The 22,308-nt window shown below is 37.5% G+C and overlaps 1 protein-coding gene and 1 pseudogene across 1 annotated transcript in view; one reads left to right on the forward strand and one right to left on the reverse strand.

Annotated features, from left to right (window-relative positions):
- Positions 1 to 22,308, reverse strand: part of RSRC1 (arginine and serine rich coiled-coil 1) — a 329,184-nt gene that overhangs the window by 177,339 nt on the left and 129,537 nt on the right. The gene's annotated exons all lie outside the window — the stretch shown is intronic.
- On the forward strand, positions 813 to 988 carry LOC111826347 (annotated as a pseudogene).

Raw genomic sequence — 22,308 nt, forward strand, 5'->3', positions numbered from 1 at the left:
CCAGGTCAGGGAGCCACAATCAATAATGGCATTTATTTTGAAAACAACAACAACAACAAAATCCAACCCTATTCCTTCTGATGATGGCATTCTTCTTTACTCTCAATAAATGCATTTTGCATTCACACTTGTCAAAATATTAGCTTAGAAAAAAAATTTTAGTTACTTGCTTCTCCCAGTAAAAGTACATGATTGTTCTCATCATTCCCTATTATATCAATCCAAAATATAATATAGATTTACTTATAAAAGTACTATTTTAAAACAAATTAAATAAACAAAAGACATCCAAAAGAAAAGTAACTTTTTTTTGGATTGGAAGTAGAAAAGTAACAAAATAAATATAAACCAAAGCCATTTCATAGAGCTGGCCAAAAATCCAGTTGTGTTAAGTTATAAAATACTCAGAAACCATAATGCAAGCAACTAACTGCTATCGCATCAAAATATCATTTCATGGACCAAGTCTTTAAGAAATAAAAACTTAAATATATTTGTAATTAGTAATGTATGTGTATTATCCCATATACAATTGGCACAGACAGTAATTATAAAAAATAGAGTAACTCCTACAACAGTACACAATTTTACAGATTTTTTGTCATAAACAAAGCATATCACTCAGTTTTAAAAGATTACTATGCTGCAGTTTTCTACAGCTATAGAGATAACATCACAATTAATTTTATATCCTCTTTCATAAAGCAAAAATCTACTTTTTGTTTTTGTTTTGTTTTTTACATAATGGCAGTCAATGTTTTTAAAAGCTTGAGTTATAAGGTTCCTATATCTCCCATCTCAAATAATAATTAATCGCTTCTCTGTCTTTTGGCTAAGATCAAGTGTAGTATCAAATAATAATTGATACATTTTACATGTATGAGATCTTTTTTTATTAAGAATAAAATGTTATGCCCTAACTAGTTTGGCTCAGTGGATAGAGCGTCAGCCTGCGGACTGAAGGGTCCCAGGTTCGATTCTGGTCAAGGGCACATGCCTGTGTTGCGGGCTTGATCCCCAGTAGGGGATGTGCAGGAAGCAGCCAATCAGTGATTCTCTCTCATCATTGATGCTTCTATCTCTCTTTCCCTCTGCCTTGCGCTCTGAAATCAATAAAGATATATATTTTTAAAAATGTTTAAAAAAAAGAATAAAATGTGCCCTAACCGGTTTGGCTCAGTGGATAGAGCGTCGGCCTGCTGACTGAAGGGTCTCAGGTTCGATTCCGGCCAAGGTCATGTACCTTGGTTGTAGGCACATCCCCAGTAGGGGGTGTGCAGGAGGCAGCTGATCGATGTTTCTCTCACATCGATGTTTCAAACTATCCCTCTCCCTTCCTCTCTGTAAAAAAATCAATAAAAATATATTTTAAAAAAGAATAAAATGTTATTAATGTAAGATTTCTGTAATATATAAACCTAAGAAAAACCTAGGTTCAAATTGCAACTCTACTACTTACTAAATAACTTTGTCAAGTTATATATCTTCTCTAATTTTTTCATTCTTAAATTCAAGTCAGAGATTGAAAAAATCAGCACATATATACATAAGTCACTCAATAAATACTGGTGCAATGTGACAGGCTAAAACTGGACCAATTGACCATATTCAATTTCCAAAATAAAGAAATCTCTTTATAGATGTTAGCTTTTGTAACCACGTTTCAACTGTAATACCTATAAACGAAAGTCAGTCTACTTTTCAAATAAAATACATATAAAGAGCTTGGCCCAATGCTAACATCCAATAAAAATATCCTGACATAAGCACAGTCTCATATTCCGATCTCTGAAAGGAGGCAGAATAATAAAGTATGTTGAAAAAAGAAGAAAAAACAGTATCTCAATTTCCTATTTTTTTTTTTTTACATTTTAACCCCAATAAGAAAAATACAGAGTATTAACTCTAAATTCCAAAAAGATATTCGTGGAATTCCCAGTTGTAATGTACCTGGTTTGGTTAGAATACTCAGCATTTTTCTCCTGATTGGAGAATATCTTGCAAATTAGTGGCTCTCAATATATATTCTTATGTTACCTTGGTTCATAATATAGTGTTTAGATGTTTGTATTATTTTATGAGTAGTTTTTTATCTAACTGATTACTATTTACAACACTGCTGGTTTAGGCCCGCAGGGATCGGGCCTAAACCGGCAGGCGGACATCCCTGTCTGATCACCCCTAACCACTTGCCTGCCTGCCTGATTGTCCCTATCCCCTCTACCTGCCTGTCTGATTGGCCCTAACTACCTCTGCCTGTGTGCCTGATCGCCCCTAACCACTTGCCTGCCTGCCTGATCGTCCCTAACTATCTCTGCCTCGGCTCCCGCTGCCACTGCTTCATCTGGAAGGACGTCTGGAATGATGTCCCGAAGGTCATTCGGCTGTCCAGTCTAATTAGGATATTATGTTTTTATTATTATAGATATTCTATTCTAGAACTTATATACCATTTACACAGACAAGTGTACCATGATTACTGAATTTTACATGGGCTATTCTCTTTTTAAGATTCTTTAGTTAGCTTTACCAGTATTCATGAGCATCTACTATATTGGGACAAGTTTAAATTAAACATATTAAACAGTTGAGGACTTAAGATACACACTGATTGTATTCCAATGGGAAGCTGAAGACTTAATTTGATATGTATCAGGTAAGCCATTTACAGTCATTCCGGTAAACAGGTTCTGGAGTTCACAGAAAGGGTCTACAAAGGAAAGAAATGAGATTTCAAAAATTTTCAACCTATGCTCTAGATAACAGTTTCAGATGAAAAAACACAAAGATAATTCATCACTTGTAGATCTGATCTAAAAGAATTGCTAAAGAAATGCTTCAGACACAAGGAAAATTATTCCAGAAAGAGACTTGGAACATCAAGAATGAAGAAACAGCAATATAAATATATTTATTGAGCACCTAGTTAAATGAAAAATTTGGAATGGATAATAATAACAATAACAAAAACATAAATATCATCAACAAAAAGTATTAAGATATGGTATCTATACCTTAGATGTTTAAAACAGTGTTGTCAAATTAAGACTAATGCATGAAAGAGTTAATGTCCAAGCCAGGCAGGGAAAGTGAATGAGAACATGCTACCTATCTGTTATTTCCCACATGCAGGACTAACATTCCTAATCAATGACAATCTTCTTTCCAGTTGCAGCTCAAGCATCTTAACACTGTGCTCTAAGTAGTCAGTGCCAGTCATTTGGAGTTAGTAGGTAAGATGCAACCCATTCACCACTGATCCCTTCAATCCATGTTCTTAACCTAGTTCAAGAGAAGTTCAGAAGAAGATGAAATTGCCATATGTGTTAGAGTGGTTGAAAAATATTTCAAAGAGGAGGGTAATTTTAGCTGCATCCTGAAGGATTGATTGCATCTGAGCAGAGTGGGTAAGTAGAAAAGAAGAGGCAGGAAGAGTAGGCTCAAAGGTCACTTGCAGAGGTCAAGTAAGAAGAGTAGCCTGCCCAGAGTAGATGCATTAAAAGGTCATGTTACTTTTAGTCTGTAATTTTAAATAATTTTTATTATGTAAGTTTTCAGGGCCATCATGTACAATTGTGCATGTTGTTCATTATGGAGAGAAAAAAAGAAAAAATAAAGGAAAACCTAACCAGGCAGTGGAAGATAAAAGCTATACGCCCTGACAAAGCAGTGCATCCTGTTGCGGTACTGCAGCCACAGGATGAAGGGACGGTTTTTGCTAGTATCTGAAAAGGTGCCATATGGAATAGCAGGGGCCCTGAAAATTTCAAAATTATGTCTGGTTCTAAGAAAATAAAAATCACCTGAAATCCCACCAGCCAAAGATAATACCTCAACATATTTTAGGTTTTCCCTCCATTTTAATGCATTCACACAAATGTACTTTTTTTTTCTTACAAAAATGAGACCATCATTGATTTCTGTTATGTAGCTTAAATTTTTTTCACTACTTAAACAGCTTCTCTGGTGTTATTAAATATATTTACATATAATAATTTTACTGTTTACATACTATCATACTATTTTACTGTTTACATACTATCATACTATCCTGCTCACAGATGTAACAATAAGTTAAATTACTCATTATTGTTGGACATTTGGATTATTTCTGATTTCTTTTTCTAAAAGAACCAAAACTGGAATGTGAAAAAAGAATATCACTGATTTAAGCATCATTTATGAATATGATGTGGTTTACTTCACTTGGAGGATTGAGGTTCAATAAGTCAGAAAATAGAATAACCATATGATTTCACTCATATGTGGGATATAAAACTTGAAACACAGACCTACTATAGGTGGTTACCTGAGGGAAGGGAGTTCGGGAGTCTGTAAATGAAAAAGGGGTCAAATATATGGGGACGGAAGATGAATTTGACTTTGAGTAGTGGGCATACAATACAATATACAGATCATGTATCATAAAAATGTACACTTGAAACCTATATGATCCTATTAACCAATGTCTCCACAATAAATTTAATTTTTTAAAAGAATAAACTAGCATATTTCATCTTCAGTACTTAAATCTAAATAATCTAAATTTATATATTATATTTTCATTAATTATAAATACAAATTTATATTTAAATATAAAGAATCATTGTTTATAATAATTTAAATTTAAATACAATTAAAAATACATTTCTACTTTCAAGAAAGTCCATAATCATAAAAATTATGTTCCAACAACTTCATAAAAGCAGTATCTATCTAATATGCAATGGAGAGTCAACAATCCCAAATAGAAGGTAGCAAATATAATGAAAAAAAAATGCAACATGTATATTTTTCCTAAAAAGAGCAAACTTTCAACAACTCAAAAATTGATTACTCAATTCTTCAATTATTAAAGTACTAGAGGCCCGGTGCACAAAATTCGTGCATGAGGGGGTGGTGTCCCTCAGCCCAGCCTGTACCCTCTCCAATCTGGGACCCCTAAAGGGATGTCCGACTGCCCGTTTAGGCCCGATCCCAAGGGATCGGGCCTAAACGGGCAGTCGGACATCCCTCTCACAATCCAGGACTGCTGGCTCCCAACCGCTTGCCTGCCTGCCTGCCTGATTGCCCCTAACCGCTTCTGCCTGCCAGCCTGATCACCCCCTAACCACTCCCCTGCCAGCCTAATCGATGCCTAACTGCTCCCCTGCCAGCCCGATTGCCCCTAACTGCCCTCCCCTGCTGGCCTGGTCAACCCTAACTGCCCTCTTCTCCAGGCCTGGTCACCCCTATCTGTCCTCCCCCACTGGCCTGGTCGCTCCCAACTGCCCTCCCCTGCTGGCCATCTTGTGTGTTGGAGTGATGGTCAATTTGCATATTATCTCTTTATTAAATAGGATTTTGGTATTTTTTTCTCTTCCTTCTGATATTTTCCTATGTAACTACAGTGATACTGTATCCAGAAACAAAAAATTAAGGTGTGATGTTAATCAGGTGACCACCTAATAGTGGTAGGGAATAAAACTACTAAAATTTTTCTTTGCATAGTGAATGAAAATAAACTCCTCAGCATAAAATTCAAGATTCTTGCCCAAGTCAAACTATTTGCCATTTCCTAAAGATCTCTTTGCATTTCCTAGCACTTAAATCTTTCATCATATATATCTAAGTGAACTAACCTTCTTTGAGATTCCACCTCTGAAGAAATGTTAAAAGTATGCAACAAGCAATGTAGTGAGTGCTTTACAAAAATGAATTCATTTAATCCTTATAACTTTATTATAAAGACAAAATTATTATCCATATTATATGTAGATTCAATAACTGAGGTTTAGAGAGGTTAAGTAGATACCACAGTTAACCCCTCAGCTGGTAAAAGGCAGTTTGGAAACCTGGCAGCCTGAGTTCATTGTCCAAATTTTGATGGAGAGAATTTTTTACTGTCAATTTCTAAAAACTATAACTTTAACAATGAAACAAAATTTTACAGTATTCTCCTACTCCTTAATTGGAGCCATGATTGGGAAGGAGGCTGCAAAGGGGTGAGGATTTAAGTAAAAATGAATAACTGACCCTTAATGATCAACTCTCATGAATTCTCAAAATATTCACAAAAAGAAAAATCTGCTAACAAACATTTAGAGAAATATTATAGACACAGATCTGCAAGATAAAACTAAATCCCATTTTCTACCTAGCAGACAAGCAAAGATGAAAATGAGTGATTATATATCCAGTGTAGGAAAAGGTGTGGGGAATCAGGTACCCTCAGATGCTACAGAAATAATATAAGTGTTCCACAGAGCAATTTGAAAATGTTAAAATTTCTCAATAACACACATAAAGCATTTGACCTGAAAATTCTACTTCCATATTAATTACTACATTGTATTTAATAAAACAAAAAACAAAAAAAGAGACAAAAACCTGGGAACAAAGTAAATACCCAATACTGGCAAACTCTGAAATAAAATATGGCAATATCCATCAAACAGAAAACCATGTAGCCATTAAAAACTATGATGTAGTTGTATATTTCCATGAAAATGTTCTTGTGGCATATTAAGTTTTTAAAAGAGCATATTATAGAATGGTACAATGTCATATTTATTAAGAATAGTTTTATACATGCATATATACAGTTTGAGTACATATGTGTAACTAAAAAGTTATAAATTAATGTTAGCTGTATTTAACAGTGGGATTTCAACTGATTTTTATGTTCATTCTAATTCTTTGCTTGTGTTTTCTAAAATTTCTTCCATGAAAATATCTTACTGTGGTCCAATTTTTAAAAGTATTTTTTAAAAATCTTCACAGCAGCTCTATGAGTACAGTAACTTCATTATGTAAATTAAGTATCTATAGCTTAAAGTAAAAACTAACTTGCTAAAATGGCCAAAAATGCTCTATCTGAAACCAAAGCTCATTTTTTTTCTTTTACAATAGAAATGCTACCTGCTGTATTAAGTAATATAAGGCTGGGTCTATATTCAGCCCCTACTTTTCCTGTTCACTATAGCCCTAAAAAATTTACTCATATATTATGTGTGTACATGCCTGTTATCTTCAGTGCTCATTTAAAAGATTCAATCTACATATCTGTTCATCTTTATACCAATTATAGTGCTTAATAGTAATAAAATCTTCCTAAATTAGGTACATGATTATATAAGAAAGATAAATTCAATTTAGAGTTGTAGAATATAAAACTAGAATAGAGATAATGGTCATAGTCAAGTCCACACACATGATACAAACGGAAATGGTGAATCTTTCAATAATTAATCCAGGTTGTTTCAAGTTCTGCCACATTCCCTTACTTCCCCATTTTGTCTATATTAGTTTTGGTTCCTATCACTTCACATGAAAATTCCTGTAATATTTTTCTCTCCCTAGCATCAATGTCTTCATACCCCAAGTTCATGTGTCTGCCTGCTTTATAATCTACAATATCTGGCCAATAATGTACTACTATTCAAATTGTACCTCTTCTCAGACCAGTTTATTATTACCTTCATGATTTGGCTCATATATTTTTCTACCTTTTCTTCTTCACTACATCTTTAAAAACCAAACTCCCACTTCTACTATGTTGATAGTAATTTCTTACACCTCTAAACTAACAGTCACTCTTTGACATTCAATGGGTAAGTAACAGGAACTTCTAAATGTCCTTAATTGTGAATGCAATAAAAATGCAAAGTAATTAGCAGGTTATACTTAGTATATATTTCTGATTATTATCAACATTATCATTACTATGCAGAACCTTCAATACATTAAGGTCAGAAGGAAACCAAGCCACTCTGAGATACAATGCTGAGCAGTCAGCTGGCCTCCTTCACCAGCTAAGTTACATGCTCCTGAACATCATCCTCATAGGACATGTTTTAACATCATGCCACATGAAAATTCCAAATTATCATATGCAATGGGAGCCATACAGGCCCCTTTTGAAAAGACAGAACATTTAAATCTATGGCTACCGAGGGTAACTGCATTGCCCTAACAAAAATTCTTCACAATCTAGCACTTAATATTTAGTAATTATTTTATATGGCTTCTACATATTTATCCAAGTTAATTATGTGTTTAAGTAGACCTTCTGCTTTGTTACCACACAAAGTTTTTTATAAGCATAGATCCTTGGTGTGCAATGTCAAAGCTATACATCCTATATAATAAAAGCCTAATATGCTAGGTGTCCGGTTGTCCGTTCAACCAATCAAAGCATAATATGCTAATGATATGCTAAGGCCGCTCAACTGCTCGCTATGACGTGCAGTGACCACAAGGGGCAGACAGTTGACCGGTTGACCAGTCAAGATGACATGCATTGATCACCAGGGGGCAGACAGTTGACCGACTGACCAGCTGCTATGACGTGCACTGACCACCAGGGGGCAGACGCTCTGACTGGTAAGTTAGCTTACTGCTGGGGTCCGGCCCATCGGGACTGAATGAGATGGGTCGGACATGCCCTGGAGCCCTCCCGCAGTCCCTCCTCGGCTGACCAACTTCCTGCATGCCTCCCTGGCCCCAATCGTGCCCTGGCGGGGTCCCTCGGCCTGGTCTGTGGCCTCTCACAATCCGGGACCCCTCAGGGGATGTCGGAGAGCTGGTTTCGACCCAATGGCAGAATGACCGGTCGCTATGACGTGCACTGACCACAGGGGGCAGACGCTCAACACAGGAGCTTCCCCTGGTGGTCAGTGAGCTACCACAGGGGGAGCACCACTCAGCCAGAACCTGGGCTCAATGCTGGCGAGCACAGTGGCGGTGGCGGGAGCCTCTCCCACCTCCTTGGCAGCGCTAAGGATGTCTGACTGCCGGCTTAGGCCCGCTCCCCTAGGCCCGTGGTCGGCAAACTGCGGCTCGCGAGCCACATGCGGCTCTTTGGCCCCTTGAGTGTGGCTCTTCCTAAGCCTGAGGAGTACCCTAATTAAGTTAATAACAATGTACTTACCTATATAGTTTAAGTATAAAAAATTTGGCACTCAAAAGAAATTTCAATCGTTGTACTGTTGATATTTGGCTCTGTTGACTAATGAGTTTGCCGACCCCTGCCCTAGGCCATCAGTCGGACATCCCCCTAGGACTTCTGGACTGAGAAGGTGCAGGCCGGGCGGAGGGACGCACCCTGAGTGCACGAATTTTGTGCACCAGGCCTTTAGTTAAAGATAAAAGTCTTTATGTCTTGAGATATGGTAAATAAAAATTTTTATTTATATCACTAACATATGCTAATGTTCAAATTAGAATTGGAAGGTCTCATTAGGAAAAGCATAAAAGTAAATAGTACAATAAAATATTATAAATGCTTTGTTAGAATTCTAATTTCATGAGAGTACAGGATGGGGGACTCAGAGGGTGGGGAAGAGGTGGAAAGTGTGGGTAGCAGAGTCTAGGAAATAATTCATAAAGGTGATGCTTGAAGTTCCTTCTAACAAAGGTCATTCCCGCCACATGGACTCTAAAATCAGCTCTTCTGGCTTCTTCAAGTACTTCGGTCCTTCAATTATCTGTTCTTTCCTCCACCCTGATACTATCAAACACTGCATCCTCATTTGTCTTCTACGATATTACTTTATTCAATTTTCCCATTTTCTCAAAAAAGGGCTCCTCAAATATCCTTTGGAGGTTCATGCTGTTCTCTTCAGCCAGTAAAAGTTAGAGCTCCTCAAGGCTCTAGGCCAGCCGTTGGCAAACTATGGCCCCCGGGCCGGATCCGGCCCGTTTGAAATGAAGAAAACTAAAAAAGAAAAAGACCGTACCCTTTTATGTAATGATGTTTACTTTGAATTTATATTAGTTCACACAGACACTCCATCCATGCTTTTGTTCCGGCCCTCCGGTCCAGTTTAAGAACCCATTGTGGCCCTCGAGTCAAAAAGTTTGCCCACCCCTGCTCTAGGCCCTCATCTTGTGCCATGCTTTCTTACTAACCTTTCTTGTCCTCATGCACAGCATTAATAGAAAAGTATAGGTAACTGACAAAAAAAAAATGTATAGCTTTCAGATGCTCCATATTCATTTATCCAATTGTCTATTTGACATCTCTATCTGAATGTCTCAAAAATCAAAACCAAAACTTTATACTCAATGGATCCAAAACTGAAATCTTGAGTTCCTCCTTCAAACTTGATCTTTTTCAGTATTTCCTATTTCAGAAGGGAGTCATATCTTTCATCCTGTTGCTCAAGCCAAATCCTGGGAGTCAATCTCTTTACTTTCTAGTCTCTTTTATAATATACTAGAGGCCCAGTGCACAAAAATTTGTGCACTCAGGGGGGTCCCTCAGCCCAGCCTATGCCCTCTTGCAGTCTGGGACCCCTCGGAGGATGTCCACCTGCTGGCTTAGGCCCGCTCCCTAGGGGATCGGGCCCAAGCTGGCAGTCAGACATCCCTTGGGGGATGTCCACTTACCAGCAAGAAGCAGATCTAAGCTGCAGTCGGACATCCTTAGTGCTGCTGAGGAGGCGGGAGAGGCTCCCGCCACCACCGCTGTGCTGGCAGCCATCAGCCTGGCTTGTGGCTGAGCAGAGCTCCCCCTGTGGGAGCACATTGACCACCAGGGAGCAGACACTCAATGCTCCCACAGCCAACTGACCCTGGCCAGCCATCCCCCTGTGGTCCCTACCTTCCCCCCGTCCAGCCAACCAACCTCCCGTGGTCCCTCCTTGCGGCCCCTTTCCCTCCTTGGGGCCAGCGGCCAACCTCTCATGCCCCGTTCCTCCCCCTGGTTGGCAGGCCCCAATCGGCCCACTGCCGCCTGCCACAGTGGCGGTGTGGTGGCAAGGGAAGGAGCAAGTAGGAGGTGGGGAACCACGTGGTGGTGGGGCGCCAGCAATGGCAGCATTGGCGTCCAGTGTCCGTTCCTTCTGTGCCCGGTCCGGTGACCATCGCCTCCTCTCCAGCTCGGCCCTGATTGGCCTGGCCCCGAATGGCCCTGATCACTGGCCAGGCCTAGAGACCTCACCCGTGCACAAATTTTGTGCACTGGGCCTCTAGTACAATTAAAAAAAAAAAGCAGACTGGGTTGAAAGGAGCTTACAGACAGACATGAAACACACAAACAATTAACAGACAAGTCTATAAATTAGAAATTATAACATGAATAATATTTTTAAAGTACTGTGAAGAGATAATACATGGACCTGTAAGAATGAACAACTTCTAGTTTAGAAGCTCAAGGAATTCTTCCTTCATCACTTTTCACTTTTATGCTCACACACTATACCCTTCCCCAGTATATTTCTCATGTTTCTTAAGCTAAGCAGAATCTGAATACTATTCCAAATTGGTGAGCTTTAAATCCAAAAGTGCCAAATATAGGAAGACAGGGATTATGATAGGAACTCTGAATCAAGAGTAAGTTAAAGACACAAATACAAAGATTATTCTTGTTGACAGTAACAATAGAACTACCTTCCCCCTGTCCGGCCAACCAACCTCCCCCAGTGGCATCAATGTCGGTGATGATGGTACCAGTGCCTGTATATTAACTAGACTGATCTCATGATGTAGCTATCTTAATTCCTATTCATTTTCACAGCCTGGTTTACTGGGGTTCTAATGATTACATAAGCTACCCAACATTCCTACATAATTTATGTTTGTCTGTTTACTTTCAGTCTTTTCTAAAAGAATCTAAGTTCAATAAGGACAGTTTACATGTAGACAGGAGGAAATGGCATGTGGTTAGTCTTGGAGGCTTGAAATAGTCTTACATGTAACAAAAATTTGTTTTTCCTAGTTCATATAAAGTGAAAATACAAATAAAGATTTTCTACAAGTTAGTTTCTTAAAAAGTGGTTTTATATTTGCCTGCACAAAATAAAACATAACATTTTCAATTCATGAACACTTTCCACCAAACATTTATTAGTAGTATTTGATGGCCAGAAGAGAATGTAAAGAATTGCCAACTTTTCTTTTGAGCTGAAAGTTCAAATCAGGTGTCAGTAAACAATGTGACAATTATTGAAGTTCAAATTTTAGTGTCAATATATAAAGTTTTGTTGGGACACAATCACACTCATTCTTGTTTGTTTCGATGGCTGCATTAGCATTAAAACAAAAGCTGAGTGGTTGCAATAGAGGTCACATGTGGTGTCTCAATGGTTTGCACTGCTCCTCAGAGCACAAAACTCAACAGAGTTTCAATGGCTTCATGAAATGCTTTAATGTGACATTTAATTTTTGTTTTAATATCAGTGTACAACTATTATGTCAAAACCAGAAGAGAAAAGGGGACTTCAAATGACATGCTTTTAAGGCTCAGTGGAGTGTAACTTATTTTATCAAATTAAATAACAATGCATAGTGTTTATTATACGATGACTCTATAGCTGTACTAAAAGAATACAATATATGTTGACATTATCAAACTACGAAGTCTTCACAATATTTCCAATTCACAGGAAAGTAACAATCAGAAATATTAAAATATTTAAATGGATGCATTTCTCATCACAAACAGAAGTCCTTATCAAAAAGAAAAATGAGTTTCTGAGTCCCGTATTTGTTAGCCAATCAATGAAAGCAATTTAACAAGGATGAGTTCATTAAACCACATTTGGCTGCAGTAGCCGAAGGAATGTGTCTGGAGAAAACATTTGTTTTAAAACTATTAGCCTTTCAACAAGAATAGTTGCTCGAAAAGTTGAGGGCATAGGAAATATCATTAATACTCTAAGGCCAGGCAAATAATTCTGAATGAATTTCCTTGGTTCTTAATAAATCCACAGATGTAGCAATACTGCTCAGTTATTGTTCATTTGAGGTGTCAATGCTGAATTTGAAGAATTAGTATCCATGTCTACATAGTAGAATAAGAATATTTTCAGTAAAATTGAAAAACACCAATTCAGTACCAACCTGATGTGACATATACTAAAATATGTTACATACGATGGTGGTTAAAAATATATGCAGCAATCACCTCCATCCCAATCCACAGTTTCAGTAACTCATGGTAAACTTTGATCCAAAAATATTAAATGGAAAATTTCAGAAATAAATAAAAAGTTTAATTGCCCATCTTTCTTAGCAGCACGATGAAATCATGTGCTGTTCCATTCTTTCCCCACTGATGTGTATATTCCCTTGTGTTTGGGGGCCATTATTATTACTTAACTAGAGGCCTGGTTCACAAAATGTGCAGGGGGGGGGGGGGTGGGAGGAGTTGTCCCTCAGCCTGGTCTGCACCCTCTCCAATCTGGGACATCCCTCTCATAATCTGGGACCGCTGGCTCCTAACTGCTCGCCTGCCTGCCTGCCTGCCTGATTGCCCCTAACTGCTTCTGCCTGCCATCCTGATTGCTCCCTAACCACTCCCCTGCCGGTCTGATGGCCCCCAACTGCCCTCCCTTGCCAGCCTGATTGCCCACAACTGCCCCTGCTGCAACCCGCCTCCTCTGCCAGGACCCGCCTCCTCCACACGAGGCGGCAAAGACGCAGGGACCGGCCTCCTCCACGCCACACAGAGCCGCGGGGCCCCCAGGCCTCACCGTGCAGAGCGGCCACTGATCCCACCTCCGCAGTGCACATGGCCATCTTGTGATGGCCATCTTGTGGCGACCATCTTGCAGTGGCCATTTTGTGACGACGTCGCACATGAGGGCCACCCAGGCGTTTATTAGTATAGATAACACAAGAATAGTAATGCTGGTAATTTAGACAGGACAAAGAAAAGCCATAAATTTTTCCCTTTAGGTGAAAAGGTGAGTCTTTGACCTAAGAAAAAAGGTAGAAAAGATCTTCAGTGAGAACAATTTATATCTATGAAATTATGAAGAAAAGAAATTTATACTAGGCGTTCAACTGAAATCATATGCTTGTGGATTGTGATCAGTTTTCAGTAGTACCTATCAGCATGAAAAAAAATCTTCAAAGATTAACTATTTAACATCTCATTACCAATCGGCATTAACAAACATTTGTTATCAATTTTGATAATAGAGAACACTAACTTTGAATTAAGTGAAATGCTATCTCCCCAAAGCAATTCCATTTTTCTCACTGATACACTTATATTACAAAAAAAATAATTGTATTAATTATTCTTGTATTTAAAGAAGTGGCATTTTTATAAAGTTCCTCAAGAGATCACATCAACAAAATACATGTTATAAACGCCTGGAGTTCCCACTATATTAAATAGGACTCAGTGCCAAACCTCATGTTGAAAAGCTATAGTGGTAAAATGAGGAATAACTTAGTCTTAAATTCCAAATTTTATTAAGATTTGTACAGCAGAACAAAATATAACTTTACAATGAAAAAAGACTTACAAAACCTTAAATTTTGAACTCTTAATGAGTAATTTAAAGATACTTAATTTAATATTCCACAAGAATATGAGTGTATGTTTGGTTGTCTGTGTAAATAAAGTCTCTTTTTAATGGGAAATGTATTATTACTTAAATAGGGGGAATGTTAATTATTACTTTGAACATTTATATTAAATGTAACATACCAGTTTTAACTACTAGTATGTTAACCCTCCAATATTAAAAACTACTTGGACAACTAAAAAAAAGTCCAGGTTAATAAGTTATATATGAATAATGCCCTAAAATTATAATAATTAACATATATGATTAAAGTATATAAACAGAAGTATTATGACATCATGAATAAAAAACCCTCCACATTGATTTCTTACTAATATTAGAATTTTTAAAAACACAAAAATATTTTTTTTTCTCTGAATTCTCAAAAGCCAGTGCTTGTAGTTATGTAAGAGAATTTCTTTGAGAATGTACACTAAAGTATTTATGGGGAACAATAATTCCAATATACTCTCCATTTGGTTCAGAAAAAGAACATTTTTAAATATGTGTGTGGAGAGAGAAGGAAGGCAGAAAGAGGGAGAGAAAGCTGATAAAACAAATGGGGGTAAACTATAAACAACTGATGAATCTGGGTACAAGGTACATGGGAGTTTCTTGTACTGAAACTTCTCTACAAGTTTGAAGTTATATCAAAATAGTTGCCAAGATCTAATTCTATTAAAGTTTGCCAGAAGTTTCTGTTTTTACTACTACAGTATTCTGTTTGTGGGTAACTTTCTACTTCTTAAAAGCCAATAAATTCTTCTCTTTCACCCAATTAGTACTATACTTAGATTAATCAAATTTAATTCGGACAAAAACAATAGTCTTAAACAAATTTTTGAGAAATATAAGATTAAAAACTTCTATACAAAGACTAAACTCCAAGAGAAAAAGATGCAAATAAAATGACTATCATAATCTTTTGTTTTTTATTTGCAAGTATAAAAATGAAGAAAAACAAAAGCCTGGAACATAGCATCTGTCATATCAGAATATAAAAAGATGATCCTGGCACAAAATGAAAAAGCTCTAATTCATTTGCAAATCAAGCCTGCCGGTTTCATTTCAAGCTGGCGGTAACTGTCAAGAGTTAACAAGATAATCACTTTCAATCCTGCCTTCAATGGTACATTACACTGTTATTCCATTCAATAAGGCCGTTCTTTGGGGCACTAGATGAATGGTTTTCATTTCTAACTCACACAAAAAGTTGTGCGGGGAAAAATCCACGGGGCTTAAGAAAGAAATCCCTTTATGGGCATTTATCTGCCGGTACTTGCTTTTAGGCAAAATGAGATATTTTGAAACATCGGTGTCCATTCACTTCCTCTATTCCTTCAGGCCCTTAATCCCTAAAAACACACACACAAAACTGGCATATGAGAAAAGTGCAAAACCAGTCTCATTTTCTAAATTATCAAAGCACATTAAACAAAAATTCTCTATTAAAATGATTCTATGCAAATAAAATATAAGCTCTGCTCTAATTAGTCATTTAGACTCAAAAAGGAGAAAATATCCCTATTTTTAAAATAAATAAGAAAAAAAGTAAAGTAAAATATTTATGGGAAAGTAATTCAGAAAGCTTTACATTATCAGATACTCTTGGTGATTAATATTGAAACTTAAAAACAATATCTAAACTAAAGTTTTACATTATGAAAAAATTATAATGTTATGTTATCAAGTTATTAATAACACTTAAGTTATACTCCAAAACTAGAACATTTACACCATAAATGGCTTGTGTTGAATCCACTATACAAAAAAAAAAAACACAACTACATGGTATTGTAAAATGATGATAATATTGAGCCAATTTTATTATTCCATATTTTAAAACCTTGGTAACAGATATGTTAAATGTATCAAGTCAATGGTGAGTATTGTGGTATGCTTAATAAATTAAGACTGAAATGCATGATTACAATGTGCAATTTAAAACCAATTGGTGACTACAGTAAAAATTCCTAAACAACTTTGCGAACACAGGGGGCTATCTGCAGAGCACAATTCTTCTTAGAATCTAACATTGTAATAGGGGTACCGGATCCTTTTGTTGGGTTCCAGGATCATGGTTAACTCAGAAAGTAGATACGTTTGATCTTTCAGCTTCAAGCTGCCCTGCTGCAAATCTTTCCCTCATTAGATCCCTGGGGTTAGCTCTAAGCAAACACAGCAGCAAAGACAGCAGGGTGTATGAGGCATCTCCCATAGATCAACCACTGGAACAGTGATGAAGAGTGCTTGAAACCTAGCACAAAAGCTTTATAAAGAGTCACACACGGTTCCAACAAGCAACCTGTGTCCTGGATTATGTATGCAGTGATCCTCTCCTTACACTGATACTTGACAATTAAATGCTGTTTACACAAATGCAGTTTTTAAATTACAGGAATATTTATTTGCAAACAGAGCTTTTGCTTTTGAAAAATGATAGCCTGAGTCCACTCCAATCTTTCAACATAATATATGAACACCTATGCCACAAAATATGTTTCTAACAAATGTAAATTTTATTTTACCTATCTTAAATGAATAAATATGTAATAAAGAATTCAAATTATTACCATATAACACACACAATTTTTCATGTTGGCCAAAGTACTTATTTGAATTTCTGAATACTTGTCAATGAATTGGCATTCCAAAATAAGTTCCTTTTAATTTCCTCAGTTATAGTAAGTCATCCATAAATTACATTAGAAGTCAAGAAATGTGTTTTGCCCTGACTGGTTTGGCTCAGTGGATAGAGCGTCAGCCTGCGGACTGAAGGGTCTCAGGTTCGATTCCAGTCAAGGGCATGTACCTTGGTTGCGGGCACATCCCCAGTGGGGGGTGTGCAGGAGGCAGCTGATCGATGTTTCTCTCTCATCGATGTTGATGTTTCTAGCTCTCTGTCCCTCTCCCTTCCTCTCTGTGAAAAATCAATAAAATATATTTAAAAAAAAAAGAAACGTGTTTTTATTTTGTTGTAATTTTTGTTCGGAAATCTTTAAAATATCAAAAGTAATAAACAGATACTTCATTAAGGTAACCCATTAAAAATAAATAAAACAAAAAAAAATGTCTTTGCTGAAAATACTACAAAGCATGGTAGCTAGAGAAAATAAACTTTATTACCAAAAGAATAAGACAGTAGAGAAAGGAATTTAATTAGCATATAGAAATGAGATATTTTATATGCTTCAAATTTTGAGATTAAAACTTTCTTCAAGATAATCCTTATTTATCATGCATGATAAACTAATGATGATTGTATTAATTTATCATAGTTAAAATAAGGTAAATTGATAAAGTAATTTTCCATATATCATTTGGGAAGACATTTGAATATATTAGACGTATCCAAAATTAATATCCATAATTCAAAAAGAGCTCCTTAAAAACAAAGTAATATTTAAAAGCTGAACAGCAATACAAACAGAATGATAAACAATGGAAATCAGATGGCAATTCATCAACAAAATATAAATGATCAATTACTCTATAAAAAATGTGGAACCCTAATAATAGCTTAAAAAGAAACATTAGTCCAAAAATAAGTCTGTTTATTTTGCCTACCAAAATAAGTTTGTTTGTTTGGAAATTTTTCTTTAAGATTATATTATACTGTTTTTAAAGTTGATTGTTGGGAAATAAAGTTCCACACAGTGCTGTTGGGTGTATGAATTACCACACTCTTTACAGAATGTAATTAAGGGGAGAATCAAGATGGTAGCATAAGTAAATACCTGTACTTGCTGCCTCTCACAGCCACATCAAAATTACAACTAAAAGACCGAACAACTATCATCCAGAACTGCGGGAAAGTGGGCTGAGTGGAAGTACTACAACCAGAGAGGTAAAGAAGAAAGCACATTGAGACTGGTAGGAGGTACGGAAGCGCAGAACGGGCTGGCACCGGGTGTGCTGCTTTTTTAATAGGGAGGGAGATACAAGATCCTGCTTGCTTTGAATTCCAGTTCTGGGCAAGACTCTGGGGGACCCAGACACATACGGGGAGAAACTGGACTGTCTGGTATCAGGGCAGGAACGCAAAGGCAGCTTTCTTTCAGATGGAGGTGCTTGCAGCGGTCATTGTTCCTGCGCTGAGACCTCTCTGGTGCAGGGCTGACTGGCAGCCATTGCTGTTTGCTCTGCCCAGGTGATTCCCTGAGACCTCACTCCACCCAATTTACAACTCCACCCAAGCCCTGTGCAGTGGCTTTTGCATATGAATGGCCTGTCCTTTCCCAGCCTAAAACCTGTCAAACAGGCATCAGCTGGGTCAGGGAGCCCCAATGCTATAAAAAGAAGGCCCAGGGCAAGCAGCAGCAGCAGCTTGCCTTGCTTCACAGCTAAGCCTCATCTGGGCACTTCCCGATACAAAGAGGAGGAATCTGCAGATCTCTCTGTAGCTCCTGCTGGGTGGCCCCAGGCAGTGGCTGACTTTGCATCTCCTTGGAGATCCAAGAGCCAGTGTACTCAGTGGTCGGTGCAAAACGATACCAGATTACAATTATTCACATCCATAAGTGACACACTCAAGGGGCAGACTCAGTGAGCACCAAAGCCCCACTGAAGCAAGTCCTGCCCCATAGGGGTGTCTTCCAAACAGCAGCTCTTCCATTGAGGATACAGCTGGTCCTCCCAGCTAATTGGCCTGGAGGTCAATTCCTCCCAGTGAAAAGGTCCAGTCAAAAATTAAGCATACACAGACTGAAATAAAGAATAATTTACAGAGATTCAACAGTAGAATAGAGGATCCCAAGAATCAAGTCAAAGATTTGAAATACAAAGAAGCAAAAAACACCCAACCAGAATAACAAAAAGAAAAAAGAATCCAAAAATATCAAGATAGTGTAAAGAGCCTCTGGGACAACTTCAAGTGTACCAACATCCAAAGTATGGGGGTGCCAGAAGAAGAGAGAGAGCAAGATATTGAAAACCTATTTGAAGAAATAATGACAGAAAACTTCCCCTACCTGGTGAAAGAAACAGACTTACAAGTCCAGGAAGCACAGAGAACCCCAAACAAAAGGAATCCAAAGAGGACCACACCAAGAAACATCATAATTAAAATGCCAAGGGCAAAAGACAAAGAGAGAATCTTAAAAGCAGCAAGAGAAAAACAGTTAGTTACCTACAAGGGAGTACCCATATGACTGTCAGCTGATTTCTCAACAGAAACTTTGCAGGCCAGAAGGGAATGGCAAGAAATATTCAAAGTGATGAATAGCAAGAACCTACAACCAAGATTACTCTACCCAGCAAAGCTATCATTTAGAATTGAAGGGCAGATAAAGAGCTTCACAGATAAGAAAAACCTAAAGGAGTCCACCACCACCAAATCAGTATTATATGGAATGCTGAAGGGTATTCTTTAAGAAGAGGAAGAAGAAGAAAAAGGTAAAGATACAAATTATGAACAACAAAGTGATAACAAATACATATCTATCAACAAGTAAATCTAAAAATAAAATAAAAAATCTGATGAACAGAATAAACTGGTGAATGTAATAGAATCAGGGGCATGGAAAGGGAGTGGACTGAAAATTCTCAGGGGGAAGAGGGTATGGGGGGTGCAGGAAGAGTTTGGACAAAGAACTTACACCTATAAACGAGGACAGTGGGGGCGGGGCAAGGGCCTGGGGTGGGAACTGGGTAGAGAGGAGCTATGGGAAGGGAAGAGGAGCATCTGTAATAATCTGAACAATAAAGATTTTTTAAAAAAGAATGCAATTAAGAAACATGTACTCTTAACCAAATCTATCTACTTCTTAAATTATTAAGAAAATAAACAAAAATATAAAATAATTTTGTACAAACTATCATACCATGATATTACTGACAATGAGATCTTCACTAAATTAGACTAAGGACTGAATACGGTAAGAACTGCACACTAAAAACTAAAGAAATTAAAAAAAGAAATAATCATATGATGGGAAAAATGTTCTATGTTAATTAAAAATAATATTTCAGGAAAATACTACTTATATGTTTTTTAAAATGATACATTAGAAGTATATAGCGTATGAAGCCAATTTTGTGAAAACACAAACACTGAAAAAAAGTATTATTATCACTAAGATGTAAACAAGCACTTTTGGTGAGAGTGGAGGTGATGGGTAATTTTTATTGACTTTTATTACTCTATTCTATAATCCTCAAATTATTTTTAATAAACAAATATTACTTTTATACTCAGAAAATATACTTAAAGGAAAAACAGGGTTTCTATTTGAAATCTCTGCAATCAGAAACAGCTAACTGGGAAAAATAATTCTCCTACATACAAACAGCAAAACTTTTACTGTAACAATACTAAATTTAAATACACCCACATCAGCAAAAAAAAAAAAAAAAATCAGCAAAAAAAAAAAAAAAAAAAAAATCCTATGCATAAAAAGTGCTGAAACAGGAGAGCAGGACGGCAGTGAGGAAGAGAGTGTAAGTGAGAAAGTGAACTGTAGTGTGTGTGTGTGTGTGTGTGTGTGTGTGTGTGTGTGTCTGTGTCTGTGTCTGTGTCTGTGTGTGACAGTTAGATCCTACAGGAGTCTCAGGGGCAGCAGACCGGGCTCCACTACATGGGGAGACCTATCACAGACAAGAAAAAGCTTTAAGAATCACTCCTGGGGCAACTGGCTCTGGCACAGAAACGATGCACTCTTGAAGGGGAGAGCTTCTGGGACTAGGAGTCCAGCCTCACCACCACCCAGACTGGCTTCAGAAACTATACCAGACCCTACAGCCACTCCAGCCAAAGACCTGCTCCCTCATCTGTAGACCCACAGACACTGGGACTCCAGCCTCCTGTGTTCCCTAAAGAATGCTCCCTTCCCACCAAGCCTACTACTTCAGCCAAAGGCCCCAACTGACCAGGCTCCTGGACCTTCCAGTGAGTCTCAGAGTGCTCAACCATTCCCCAAGCCCGCCACTTCAGCCACAGTCCCCATGTGATTCGGTGCCTGGACCCTTCGGTAAGGACAAAAATGGGAAGATAAGGGAACAACTCCCAAAGGAAACAAAAGGAGGAAGTGGCAGAAAAGGAACTAAATGAAACAGAGGCATGCAATATGTAAAAAAAAAAAAAAGAATTCAGAGTAAGGGTCATACAGTTCCTAAAGCGGCTGGATGAGAAAATCAACAACTTATATAAGAATCAGGAGGAAATAAAGAGTGATATAGCTACAATAAAAAACAATATGGAAGCTTTTAACAGTAGACTAGGAGAAGCAGGGGGACCAAATTAGCAAATTAGAAGACAGGGAAGCAAAACACAACCAATCTGAACTTCAAATGGGGAAAAAAATCAAAAGACAGGAGGAGAGCCTGATGGAGCTTTGGGACAACATGAAACGAAGCAACATAAGTATAATAGGGGTGCCAAAACAAGAAGAGGAGCAAGGATTTGAAAAACTATTTAAAGAAATAATAACAGAAAAATTCCCTGATTTGGGGGGGAGGTCACACAAGCACAGAGAGTCTCAAACAAGATGAACCCAAAAGAACCACACCAAAATATGATGTAAATACAATGGCAAACATTAATGACAAAGAGAGAATCTTACAGGCTGCAAGAGAGAGACAGAGAGTTACCTACAAGGAATCACCCATTACATTGCAAAACGATTTCTCAACAGAAACACATCAGGCCAGAAAAGAATGGAAGAAAGTATACAAAGTGATGCCAAGCAAGAGACTGAATCCAAGAATACTCTATTCCAATGGTCGGCAAACTCATTAGTCAACAGAGCCAAATATCAACAGTACAATGATTGAAATTTCTTTTGAGAGCCAAATTTTTTAAACTTAAACTATATAGGTAGGTACATTGTTATTAACTTAATTAGGGTACTCCTAAGCTGGCCTTTGCTAAAAATGTCCTCAATCTGATTGAGGTACGTTCGCTGAGGTCGACCCCTTCCAACTCTCCCATCCACACTCGTCTTGTATACTTGTTTCAGATAGACGAGTGTGGATGGGAGAGTTGGAAGGGATAGACCTCAGTGAATGTACCTCAAAACAATGTACCTCC

Source organism: Myotis lucifugus, unplaced genomic scaffold (assembly GCF_000147115.1).
Source record: "Myotis lucifugus unplaced genomic scaffold, Myoluc2.0 scaffold_70, whole genome shotgun sequence".
NCBI lineage: Eukaryota > Metazoa > Chordata > Mammalia > Chiroptera > Vespertilionidae > Myotis > Myotis lucifugus.